At 32.6% G+C, this 12,628-nt stretch overlaps 3 non-coding genes across 3 annotated transcripts; 1 reads left to right on the top strand and 2 right to left on the bottom strand.

Moving 5' to 3' along the window:
• Positions 1 to 7,492: 7,492 nt before the first annotated feature.
• Positions 7,493 to 7,563, top strand: TRNAC-GCA (transfer RNA cysteine (anticodon GCA)). The gene has a single exon. It is a non-coding gene; the product is annotated as a tRNA-Cys (tRNA).
• Positions 7,564 to 9,914: 2,351 nt separating this feature from the next.
• Positions 9,915 to 9,998, bottom strand: TRNAY-GUA (transfer RNA tyrosine (anticodon GUA)). The gene has a single exon. It is a non-coding gene; the product is annotated as a tRNA-Tyr (tRNA).
• Positions 9,999 to 10,175: 177 nt separating this feature from the next.
• TRNAE-UUC (transfer RNA glutamic acid (anticodon UUC)) lies at positions 10,176 to 10,247 on the bottom strand. Its single transcript has one exon. It is a non-coding gene; the product is annotated as a tRNA-Glu (tRNA).
• Between the last annotated feature and the right edge of the window lie 2,381 nt (positions 10,248 to 12,628).

A 12,628-nucleotide genomic window follows, 5' to 3' on the forward strand; every position in this document is an offset into this window, starting at 1 on the left:
CCAAACCCTAATCCACATCCCAAATTGCAAAACCCAAATTTGAGTAATAAGAAGGTGAAAACTGGTAATGAGGATGTGAAAATGACGAGTGAGGTGAAGAGAGTGGCGGAGATAGTGTTGGTGTTGGCGACGCTTGGGAAGATGAGAGGCGGAAGGAAGCCGAGTGCGGTGGAGGTGGAGATGATGGCGGAGGCGAGGGAGAAGTTGGCGGAGGTGTGTAAGGAGTTTAAAACTAACCGAATCCCGCTCAGGCATTTTATCAAACACTTGGCGCGCAAGCTCAACGCACCCGCATTTCACATATAAACAAATCAAGCAATTCTGTAAATACAAATCACTCCCAATTCCAGTCTTTTTGAACAACCCATGAACCTGCATCCCTTCTTTAACCAACCCCAACCGCGAACACGCCTTCAACACCAAGGAAACCGTAAACTTATCGACACAACAACGGTTTTCGAGCATCAAACCCAAAACAACCACAGCTTGTTTCGGGTCATTCCCATGTGAAAAGCTCTTGATTACTGCATTCCACACAAATGGGTCCTGTGTATATAGCTTTCTTGGAACGAAATGGGCGAAGAATACGTATCGGGCGAATTGGATTAACGGGTTGTGTGGAGAATTGGCGAAATTGAGGATCAATTTGGTGGTTAAAGAAGGGCTTTTGATGAAGCCAGTAGTGAGTAATCGAGTGTGGATTTGGTTGATATCGAATTGGGTTTTGCAATTTGGGATGTGGATTAGGGTTTGGTGAATTGAGTTCCATGGCTGGTGGTTTGAATTGATGATGCGGCAGGTTACCATTTGGGGGTTTGGTTCACTGGAGAGTGTTGCAGGGATAATAATAATAATAATAATAATAATAATAATAATAATAATAAACGGTGAAAAGACGAAAATACCCTAAACTTTCTGACACCAAACGGTGAAAACTAACGGACGTTCATGTTTGGGGGCACCCGGGTACTAAAAAAACAACCTCAGGGGGCAATGGTGCTATTTCGGAACCATTGGGGGCAAACGTGCTAGTTTGACAAACCACAGGGGGCAAACGGGCAATTAACTCGAATATAAATGAAAATTTAGTTACGTTGTGTTTGTGTTTGCTTAAAAGGTCTGTAAGGGGCTTACGTTTGCGGGCGCGCAGACATAAGCTTCTGAAGACTATTTGTTTGTTTAGAAGAAAAATATCTGAAAAATGTTTTTATGGTCTTAAAAAATAAGCTATTGCTCAACTTCTTCACATCCTATCAGCACCCAATGTCCAACACCACCACCACCCATCGTGCGCCACCACCATCACCGTCGACCACCACCACCCACCGTCGGACACAACCACCGTCCACTATCACCACCCACCGTTCGCCACCAACACCGTCCACCACCCACCGTCACCGACCACCACCATTCACCACCCACCGTCACCGACCACCACCATCCACCACCCACCACCACCACCGTCCATCACCACCACACCCATCATCGGCCACCATCACCGTCCACTACCACCACCCACCCACCCACCACAACTGTCCATCACCACCACCGACCGTCCACCACCACCATTCACCGCCTGCCACAATCGTGTGCCACAAATCGTCCACCACCACCCACTTCCACAGTTCGTACACTACCACCAATTATTTTTGCAGTCTACATACGTTAAATAAATTCCATCCTCTGTGATATGCATGATAGGTAACTAATTTTCAGCTTATGCAGACGATATCCAGTTTATAAAACAAACAATATTATATTTTCAGATTACAGACCTTCAGACCATATCTTCAGTTGCAGACATAAAATCAAATGAAATCAGATTGTAGACAGTTTTTGTCTTTAAAAACAAATAGCACCTTAGTCTTAAGACCAATATTGCTCTTTTGATTATTCTTTTTTGGGAAGATGTCTGTAGCAGGGTACTCTTCCGTCAATCTTGTGATTAATTAATAGAAACGAGGAAAGTTCAAAATAAACTTAAATGGACCATTGGCGTTATTTTAATAATTTTCTAAGCCTTTTGTTATACAAAGGCTCTTCTTTATTTTTGTACAGGAGAACTTAAAAAAAATATCCATTTTCAAAAGGTCTATTTACGGGAATCTTAGAAATTTACATTTTTCAAACATCATGTCAGACAAAGAGTTTAAACATGATTCAAAGTACTAACAAGTAACAACTAACAAGTCACTTGCAACATAATTGTATGATTGTATCTAATCTCCAAAGGAAGATTTTTCTTTATGAAAGTTTGATTTTCTTTTGATCAACACAATTGAAAGTGGGATCGTTTTTATAAAAGCTAATAAATACGTATTCCATTAAAAAATCAAACTAAAAAGCCATTCGCAATAACTAGGAATTTAGTCCACATCTTTTAGAAGCACAATATATATTTTTGCACCAACATGAAACTCAAAGTGATTTTTTTCCCCAAAAATGTGATGATGAAAAAAAATATTAGCATGCTTGATTTGAAAATATTTGTTAAAATAAGGTTAAAACTAAATAACTAATTTACTTGTTTATTTTCGTCTTCTAAAAAAAAAATTCAAGCTATGCAAAAATAATCCATAGCCATGTTAAATAATAATATAACTTATAAAAATATTTTTATTAGCTAAAAAAATTTAATATAAACTAGCGTGCCATATATGTGGGAAATGAATAATTCGATAGCTGGTAAATTAGTATGTTCTCCCAGGAGAGAAAATTATTCCAACATTTTATCAAACATATCAAAATGACATTGGGTGGGGTAGAAAAAGATTCTCGGTACACACTAGTGGGTGACTCGTATTGTTTGATGGGTTCGCAAAAGTTTAATCTAACCTAACGTCTAATCTGACTTGTCTTAAGCACCTATTGTATTTGGGTATTATTACTATTACTAGGATAGAGCCCGTGCGATACACGGGTTGTTGAAAAGTAAAATAAAAACGTTAATTTAATAATATACATATTTACATATCTTATGGATTCATAAGATATAAATAATTTACAAAAATACATAGATTAGTAAGAATAATTTGTATTTGTATTTTAAAAATAATAAAATGGAAGGTTGTGAATTTATACCGATTAAGAAAAAGAGAAGACTAACATCAATTAATCCTAGTTGAGTTGGTAAGCCATAAACATTTTAAAAGTAAGGTATTGACGTCAATTCCCACTAACATGTTTTTCATTTTATCATTCATAAGGAAAAAATTGTAAAAATGAAAACTTGTACACTTGAAGCTTATGTGGAAAGTCTAATTGAATGACAAGTGAAAAAATTATGTTACTTTAATATATAGGTAGAGGTAGATTTTAAATAATAATAATTGTTAGAGGTTGCATTATATAAAGTAGTGAATTAAATATACATTATTAAATAATTTATACTAATTTATGGTTAAAAATTAAAACAATTTATCATTTAAGAAGTTAAAATTACTTAAAATGAATACATGTGTACCGTATGAATAAAATATTGTAAAACTTATGTCTTTCACAAATGAATTATAATATATAGTATAAATATAAATATATAATTAAATATACCAATTATTAGTAATATTCTACTAAAATAATATATAAAAATTCTTCTTAATTATTGGTATAAATTCTGAAAAATAAAATAAAAATCAGTTTTATGCTATAATATCTTTTTATGAAACTAGATTTAAATAAAATAAAACATTAACAACCACATTTCTTCTTTTTCCCTCCATCCATACTTAAAAGTACGAAATTCTCACCATATCAAACTTAACTATTGAATTGATTTGATGAATGATATATCTATATTCCTTCTGAAATTATCATAATTATAAGGTAAATGTGAAATTTTGTTGTTAAAAAGATAAAAATTAAATTCATATTACTTCATAATTACAAGATAAAAATGAAATTATGTTGCTTTAATATATAGGTAGAGGTAGATTTTAAATAATAATAATTGTTAGTGGTTGCATTATATAAAGTAGTGAATTAAATATATATTATTAAATAATTTATACTAATTTATGGTTAAAAATTAAAACAATTTATCATTAAGAAGTTAAAATTACTTAAAATGAATGCATGTGTACCGTATGAATAAAATATTGTAAAACTTATGTCTTTCACAAATGTATTATAATATATAGTATAAATATAAATATATAATTAAATATACCAATTATTAGTAATATTCTACTAAAATAATATATAAAAATTCTTCTTAATTAATGGTATAAATTCTGAAAAATAAAATAAAAATCAGTTTTATGCTATAATAACTTTTTACGAAACTAGATTTAAATGAAATACAACATTAACAACCACATTTCTTCTTTTTCCCTCCATCCATACTTAAAAGTACGAAATTGTCACCATATCAAACTTAACTATTGAATTGATTTGATGAATGATATATCTATATTCCTTCTGAAATTATCGTAATTACAAGGTAAATGTGAAATTTTGTTGTTAAAAAGATAAAAATTAAATTCATATTACTTCGTATTAATGGCGGGTGCATGTTATACGATGTTGATATTAACCGAGAGTCCGAAATCATTATTTTCCCGTGATACATAAAGAACGTTTGATAAGAAGTCGTCAAACAACTTCAATCATTTTTACTATTGACCCCATTGGTTTTATGAAAAAAAAAAAAAAAAGATGACTCATTGCCCATTTGTTCAATATATCAAATTGTCAGTTATATATAGGACATTAATTATCTAATAAAAACAAAAATACATGACTAGTTATCCATATCTCATGGTAGAGTTATAAAAGATACCTTACGTTATTTTGAGGTTGGTTAGTTATGTCTTTATGCTTGAGCAATAGGTAGATTGGTAGAATGTAGTGCCACAAGATCCTAATATGAATCGATGCCTTAATATGGTTTCCATATATACGCGAGTTAAGGTGTGTATCACCTATATTTATCAGTATAAAGACAAATTTTGATGACACACTAGTGAAAGGTGATATATGACCACTAATCGCGTAGAAGATGCATTTACTACCACATTAGTAAGTATATACAAATGAATATATGGGGGGGGGGGGGATGGATTAGCGACAGTGTTTCAAATGTCATGACTATGGAGATAGTTTCTTTTGATCACATCCTGAAAACAAAGATTATTTTCGTGTTTTTCTAAAAGATAGTTTCTAAAAGATTAATGTCATACGACACTAATCAATATAAGTGTTGTAAAAGCATTGACTTCTTCACGTCTCACACGAAGTGCATGGTTTTAGATAAAAAGTTTTGGTTTTATTTTATAAACTTTGAGGATTTTTATTTGTTATGTGGTTTAATGTGACTACATGGACGACTTGACTACCTTTTTCGCCATTCTCATTAAAAACGTTTTATGTTTTTGTTTATGTATTCCACGTCAATTAATTCCCGAACGTTTAGGTCATTTTAGTAACTATATATATAAATAATCTAAGATTAACGAAATACGCAAACACATAAACATGCCACGTCAAGTGCACACAAATAATACTAGCTTAGTACATATTTGTTCTTAAACTAATTTTATAGATTCAATAATGGAATATATAAAAATATTTAATTAAAAATCATAATTATGATAATAGGTTATCATAGAGTGGAATTTAAACCTGACCGTTGGATAAAAATTCAAGATCGATTCTCAGCCCTCAGATAAGACTATAGTGAAATTTAAACCTGACCGTCCGATAAGAACCAAGATTGATTCTTAGTCCTCCAATAAGCATAAGCAGTTACTTCCTTTACTCATTTACTCACGTGTTCATCTTCTTTCTTCCGAAATTGTAGTGTTCCAGGCGGTTACCTATTGCAGTTATCTCCCAATTCCTATTTTACAGGTTCAATTTCTTCATATACGCACCTCTCTCTCTCTCTCTCTCTCTCTCTATTGTGGAATTCAACGAACAAAATGAATTGAATGAATTTAAGGTACAATCACTTTTTATGAATCAATCGATGCTTAATCGATCGATTAGCTAAGGTATATCGGATCGGTTTGTATACACTAGAGAAGTAATTCAACATCCACTATTTGTCATTCCTGGGTTTTTTTTTCTATCGGTCACATTCAACTGAAATAGGATAGTGATTTCTATATCATTTTGGATATCTTTTCTATACTATGTTTTTTTATTTCCTTATTTTTTTTTCTTGCTCTACTTATTTTCTTGCTATCTTCGTATCTATTTATCATTGCTTTTATAGAATCTTTTTCTAAATAAACCTTATTTGGTGGATCCTTACAAATATAAAAAATTATGAGATTACCTGTAGTTTTCATTCGAACTCTAATACCAAGTAAGAAACAAGGAATCGAAGTTCGTTATTCGACTTATTATATATGGATTCAATACACTATTGATTGCATAAATACGTTTTCTACTTTATCTTTATTTATTCTCCACCTAAACTAAAAATTTTAGTATATATGCATATTTAGTGCCAATCCAACACAAGTCTTTTTTTCCTTTTTTTCAATTTTAGTTCTTGTACTTTTTCCATCGTATTCTTTTGTTAACCTTTATATTGACAATATTGTATCGAACAAATATAATTCATCGTGATAAGTAGCTCTATTTATTTCTGTCCTATAGGTTTTAGGTTTGATTTTTTACCTGTTGATTCAAATGATGGGTTCGTTGGATTAGCTTTACTACTCGGATTTTTGGTTGAAAAAGTGGATAACCTGGAAATAGGGGATAGTCCAGCATTTTTTTACATTTCTTTCTTTTGATTTATTTCTTTTTTTCGGGAAATTTTTTCGTAGTTTACGTAGATTTATGGTTTGATTTAATCATTTTTTTATTCTGTTTATTCTGATTGTATCTACATATCCTTTTTCTATGTGGGTTGCTAACTCAACGGTAGAGTACTCGGCTTTTAAGTGCGACTAGGATCTTTTACACATTTAGATGAAGCAAAGGATTCGTCCATACCATCGGTAAAGTTTGGAAGACCACGACTGATCCTCAAAGGGAATGAATGGAAAAAATAGCATGTCGTATCAATTAAGAGTTCTGAGAATATTTTATTCTTTCCGGCTCAAGACAAAGCCTTTGTTTAAATTATTCAAAAGAGCAAATAAAAGTCAATTTTAAGTTGGGTCGAATTAATAAATGGGTAGGGCCCCATGGCTTCAATTAATTTCATTTCGATTATGGGGAAAGAAAAAGCAACGAGCTTCCGTTCTTAATTTGAATGATTACCCGATCTAATTAGATGTTAAAAAAATATTATTGCCCAATACGGAAAGGCTTTCTCCCATGAATGTATTCTTGATTTTTTAATGAATCCTAAATATTACCATCCTCCATTTCATAATGGAGATCAATCGAAGGGACAATCAAAAGGGGAAAAAGGGTTTTTTTCTAATTTTGATAAGTTTAGTTAGAAAAAGGATTCAAAAGGGGATGCAGGTACAATAAACTAAAATTGAGTAATCCAACAAAAAAAGTAAAAATTTCTCCTATTGTGTATCGTTTTGGCGGCATGGCCGAGTGGTAAGGCGGGGGACTGCAAATCCTTTTTCCCTAGTTCAAATCCGGGTGCCGCCTCATCAGCAAACGAATCGGAATCTCTTATTCTGTTCTGCTGATATAACTCAACCTAATTTTACCCAGCCAGAACAGAATAAGGGGACTGTTAATACTTGGTTGATTCTAAACATCCGTTCTAGGGATTTTGTAAAAGATTGGAAATCGGAAATCTTTGAATCCAAAATGTAAAGAAAGATTTTATTTTAATGGTCGAAGCAAGACTTCCCAATTCCTTTCTACTACTAATGTAATGTCTACTTATTGGGTCTTGATTGGAGATAATTTAACTACTGGTTGGGGGAAGTTTTTTCTATTTCTATACTGTAATCTACATATATAGACTAGCGAGAATCTCTGAGTGTTCAGGCATTCAATCACTATTAGATTGAGATGGATAATTTATAGAAAAAAACATGATAAAATGATTCTTTTTTTTAACCTCTCGTCAAAAGTATAATATACTATCTCCCAACTCCTTCAGAGAGACAATCGGGAAAGGGTACAGATTAGATCAAATAGGAAAAAGTTTGTAATAGATAGCAATTGATTTATTTTTACTTTGAAGGGCAAGAAAAAAAGGAATGTGCCCTCTTATTTTATTACTAGATGTTCCATTAGTAACATTCCTTTGTAGTTTTGATTTTTTATTTTACTTGTGTTTAGTCTTTCCCGATTATAAATCATATAGAAATTTTTGAAATGGATTTTTTTGATTGGTTCATCAATAGTGTTCGCCCAGAATCCCTTTTTGACTATGGACCATTCATTCTACTATTATTAGTGAGCAATAATGGAATAATTCTATCATAGAGATAAGAGACATAATTCACATGGATATAGTAAGTCTCGCTTGGGCTGCTTTAATGGTAGTCTTTACATTTTCATTTTCACTCGTAGTATGGGGAAGAAGTGGACTTTAGAAGCACTCCTAATTTAGTTGAGGAATGAAACGGTATCAATTGTTTTATAGATCGTTCTGCAACGCATTTTTGATTTGAATTGAAATCATTTTCAAATCAAAATATCTTCGTTTCCAAATTCCATTGGATTATAGTGGATAAATGTATTCTATAACAGTAAAACAAAACAATTGTTTCAGATTCATCGGAATAAATAGAATCAAAGAAATAGAATTGGATCCTACGTAAATTCCATATATGGATTAATAACTACATATATTGAAGATAGAAGCTAATATAGTATACCAACTTTATTAGAAACAATTTTATACACTACTTAACACTAATAGAGAGTATGATAAGTAAGAAATCAATTTCTTACTTACCATACTCTCGGATCTCATAGAATACCGCCAATTATAGCCCGTTGATTTCATTTAAGGCGCAAAACAAAAATAGAATACTTTTCATTTGATTTCTTCAACTATTGATAAGAATTCAGAAGTCAAGTTTCATTTAAAGTAATTAATCATTTTGACTGGCTGTTTTTACGTAAATTATAAGTAGAAAAGCAGTAGGAATTAAAATGAAAAGTGCAGTAGCAATAAATGCAAGAATATTTACTTCCATAATCTCATCGTTTTTTTCTTCAAAATAACTCGGGATTTAATCCCATAGAGATGATAAATCTTTCACCTGTCAATTCAATGAATTCATTACCTATCGATGATCTTGAATCGGATCAATATCATGAATAACAATATCTGAGCTATTAAATTAATTCGTCGTCGAGAATTGAATAGTATAACATACGAACATCTTTTATCCATACCGAATCCAAAATGGGATTCCCGGACCAATCAAAATCCCCTTTACTTTATTTATCCTTCTTTTCTTTATTTTCTATAACCTACCTTCCTTAGGTCTTCCTTACAGAACCATCAAACAAACTCTAACTAACCGCCCGAACTACAAAAACCCAACAAACAATACAAGCGAAGTGGAAAAAGAAAGGAATTAGGTTCTAAATTTTAATGATCTAAATTTCTTTGGAAGACAAATAAGTATGAGAAAGATGAGTCGCGGGAGAAAAGATGGAATATTCTATCAACTTCACTATTTTAGTTAATTTTTAGTTTAGGGTTTGTTCTTTCTTCGACAGAATCCTGAAAAAAAGAAGGGAAACCCCTTTGGAATTCAATTATGCTCTCTGTCCCTTCTTTCACAGAAAATCGAGAGGTGAATTGATGTACTTATTGGATCCGTCGGGACTGACGGGGCTCGAACCCGCAACGTCCGCCTTGACAGGGCGGTGCTCTTGTCTATTGAACTACAATCCCAGGGAAATAAGAAGAGATCTAGCAGAGATTTTGGATTCTTTTTTATTCTCTCATATCAGGTATTTTTTCGTATCAGGTATTTTTTAAGAACAAGAGGGTTCTACTATCTGATAATAGATTGACAAATTGTTGGGCCGAGCTGGATTTGAACCAGCGTAGACATATTGTCAAAGAATTTACAGTCCGTCCCCATTAACCACTCGGGCATCGACCCAACGCCTAATTCATTTTAGAAGTTCCATAATCAACTTCCTTTCGTCTCCCAGTCAGATTTGACAAACACATATCACTTTATATAAAATACAAAGTCCCACTGAGTAGACTATTAGAAGGACTTAACGAAGATGGATCACTTGATGGAAAATCCCACTCCTATAGTCTTGAGTTGGTATACCCCTAGAGGGACTTGAACCCTCGTTTTCTCCGTGAAAGAGAGAGGTCGTAACCACTGGACCATAGGGGCCTTTGGCCACCTTACCTTAATATAACTCAGACCTTTTGGAGATGAATAGGAGATGAATCAAGCCGAAAAACTCGTTAACTATTCTGGAGGTTAATGGTAATCAAATCAAACTTTACCATTCAATTACAACCTTGAAACTTGATTTCATTGGTCTTTCTCGTCTTTATATCTCTCATTCACAAAGGGTTCTGCGTTGGATCCAAGATCCTTTACTATCCAGTGGATTCAAGGTGCTTTACCAAAATAGTATTTGACCAATTAAATTATAGTGCGCCCTAAGTCATATGAATCAGGCGACTTTACACAAACCTTGAATTCAATCAAACAATCCTTCTGCTGTTGTTCATCGGTATTTTAAATTTGTAGCCATGGTATGTTCAATTTCTGTTTCATATTCAGTTTTATATTCATAATTTAATCGATTCTTAGTTGATAATTGGAACCATAGCCACATTATTGGTTTAATCGAGGATTTTTGTGTTACGGAACTATTATGAGAAATTAGTAATTTTGCGAGTGTTTGATTTTATGCTTCAATGAGACTTATCACGTTTAATGGTAAATTAAGTATTTGTTTTTGGGATATAAGTAGTTTTGCAGACTTAGAGATTGTTTTTGGATATTAGTTTGGTGTAATGGGAAATTAGTAAATTTTGTTAGGGATCATGGAGGTTAAAGAACAGAAGTTTAAAGGAGACCATGGAGGTTAAAGAAAAACAAGTTAGATACTATGTTACAGGTGACAACTTCATATAAAATATATTTATTTCAATTTCAATGATTGCTATATTGTTGACTGAATTCACATGTTGTATATTATGAACATTATTAGTGATGCAACAGGATGTTTGTGTTGACTATATATTTTTTTTGTTAATTCCTTTCCTATCTTTGTTCTTTTCCATTTAAATATATGTACTTTTAATTGATTGTTTTATGACTTATTTGCATGTGCAGACCTCAGCAATAAAAAGTGGTTGAGATGAAACTTCTTGCTCAATGAAGAGATCTTTAGGTAATCTCTATATTTAATGATACATATCACAAAATTTACTTATTCTCTCAATTGAACTAAACATTTTACATGTTTCCTTTGTGTCTACCAGCCAAAGATTTTGGATATCGAGAAGTGGTTAGATGTTTCCACTTTGCAAGCTAAAGGATAAGGATGAGGTTAGTTATTGTACTCTAATTCATCTTTTTTTTATGATTCCACAAGTAATTTAGCTTTCATGTTTAATGCCACAGCTCGCTTGTAACTAAAAATTTACTTATTCTCTCAATTGAACTAAACATTTACATGTTTCCTTTGTGTCTACCAGCCAAAGATTTTGGATATCGAGAAGTGGTTAGATGTTTCCACTTTGCAAGCTAAAGGATAAGGATGAGGTTAGTTATTGTACTCTAATTCATCTTTTTTTTATGTCCACAAGTAATTTAGCTTTCATGTTTAATGCCACAGCTCGCTTGTAAGTAGGCTCCACATCGAATTTTGGTTTCATTTGTATGCATTTTGAATGTGCTAAACGAAAACACCTAACAAATATAAGTCTCTCTAGATATCGGACACGTATTTAATTATTAGCTTTATAAATTACAAGGGTATTGGGATCAAGATCAACTTGACTCATAACTCGTGAATGTTAAATGACTACAAATTCACCGACATACGAAAATTAGGAGAGGCGAGGCGAGACATTTATTTTCTGATAGTTTAAAGTTTATAAACTGACATGAATACACTGAATACATGTACAGACAAAAGCATGATAAAATTTGTGTTTTTGTATGTACTCATCTTACTCATGTATCACTCAACTGTATGACAAACTAAGCCACATGGCAGTTCATGATGCATTTGTCTCTTCATGTCAAAACATATTACTGTAAGGGTGCGTTCGTTTCACGGACTTTTTTTAAAGGATTTGGAATTGGAATTGGAATGGAATGTTTGAGAATCCCTATCATGTGTTTGGTTGGTTAATATATATTGGAATTGGTTTCGAGCTAACAAGAGTTTTTGCACTGGACGGGTCAGGTTTCGGTTTCCTTTGTTTCTTTTTGGTCGGTTTCGGAGCACTGGACGGGTTGGGTTTCGGTTTCTTTTGTTTGTTTTTGGTCGGTTACGGATTCGTTTTCGGCCTTTTGTTTCGTTGTGGTCGGTTTTTTCAGTTTCATTTCTGTTCAGTTTCAGTTTTTTTTGTTTCGTTGTGGTCGTTTTTTCAGTTTCATTTATATTCGGTTTCAGTTTTTTTGTTTCTTTTTGATTGATTAATTCGGTTCAGTTTTGGTTTGTGTTTTGTTTTGGTCGACTTTCGGTTTCGGTTCATTTTTGGTTTTCTTTTTTTTTTAAGAACGAGGGCAAAGGCGGAAACGTTTTA

This window comes from Bidens hawaiensis, unplaced genomic scaffold (assembly GCF_021521415.1).
Source record: "Bidens hawaiensis isolate Kalapana, Puna unplaced genomic scaffold, B.hawaiensis_p1.1 tig00012097_1, whole genome shotgun sequence".
Classification (NCBI taxonomy): Eukaryota; Viridiplantae; Streptophyta; class Magnoliopsida; order Asterales; family Asteraceae; genus Bidens; species Bidens hawaiensis.